Genomic DNA, 1,550 nt, shown 5'->3' with positions numbered 1-1,550 from the left:
TGATTTTTAGATTTGGTTTCAAACACAACTTGCTCTCTTTAATTTCTTTATAAAACATTTTCTGGGGTTTTAAAAATAAGGTCTCTAAGTCCATAATACCCCTAATAAGCTTCAAAATATTTTCTCATGATGTTTCATTTATGAAGTACTTACATTTCATATCCTAAAGCCCTATATTCTAAGCTTGAAGTCCTTCATGTCATGTTGACTTTTTGTTTCCCTGGACTTTAGCTTGAATTAGCTTTAGTTTCATCATCCTTTGTTCATTTCGGTGTTGCTTGAGCTTCTTTAGGATCTCTTTGAACTATGAATATGTCTTTGGTGAGTTTTGAACCCTTTTAGATGCTTTTGAACTTTGTGCAATAATCAAACCTAAAATATCATCACTTGAACACAAACACGTTAAACTTTTCCTTTATTTGTTACCATCAAAACAAGATGTGAAAGCCTTGTTAGGCCAACAATCTCCCACTTTTTTATGATGACAAATAAGGAGCAAAAATTGAGAAAACCTTAAAAAGAAGGCTCCCCCTTATAATAAGCATATTGTTTAACAAATTTAAAGTGATGTTTTCATATATTAGTCCAAAACTCAAAAAGTCATATCTATCATAACATTGCCTATATCATTACATTCTTATATCATTGCATACTCACAATTTTGCATATTCAGTATGTTTGACATCATCTTCTATACTATATGCATTAAAAAGTCATATCCATCATAACATTGCTCATATTCATTATTCAACATATGCATATGGATCTTGTCAAAATCATGCTTTTGCATATTTTTGCTCTCTAAAACATCTCTCCCCCTTTGATATCAATCAAAAAGAAATAAGAAAGAGTAATACAAAGAGCATAAAACATAGATATATAGATAGATAGACATCAAGAGTCAATAATCATACAAACCAAACTTATCACAAAAGTGAACTAAGCAAAATCAAAATATAGAATTGTTTAAGAATACAACTTAGAAATGCGAAACTCAATCATCATCCTCTTCTTCTTCAGTCTCATCATCCTTTTCTTCATCATCATCATCATCATCATTTTCTTCTTCTTCATCATCATCCTTAGATTCTTCATTACCTATGGATTCCCAATATTCATATTTCTTTTCAAAACTTAACGCTTTCTAATTTAAGCCTTGTATGATTCATTCATTAATTGAAGCCAACAATTTTCATTATTTTCAACAAGATAAGCATTAATAAGCTTGAAAAAAAAAAATTTATCCTTAATTTTGTTTAATATCCTTGTATGATTTTCCATAGATTTGATATCAATTGAAATTGAATGATTTAGTCATAGTATTTCATCTTGGTACCCATACTTTCTTGGATCTAAATTGTTTAACAATGGATCTTTCTTTTACTTTCCATACTTGTTTAGTTTTCACACTCTTTCTTTTTAATAGAAATTCAAACTTTATATGTCCCTTCTTTTTACATGGGTACCATGTGGTGTGAGTGTAGGCATTTTAAGAGGTGCTAACGTAATTTTTAGAAGCTTTTGTAAAGTATCCCATGTAGAGATTCTTT

Source organism: Malania oleifera, chromosome 4, assembly GCF_029873635.1.
Source record: "Malania oleifera isolate guangnan ecotype guangnan chromosome 4, ASM2987363v1, whole genome shotgun sequence".
NCBI classification, from domain to species: Eukaryota; Viridiplantae; Streptophyta; class Magnoliopsida; order Santalales; family Ximeniaceae; genus Malania; species Malania oleifera.
Note: the sequence above shows the minus strand (reverse complement) of the source record.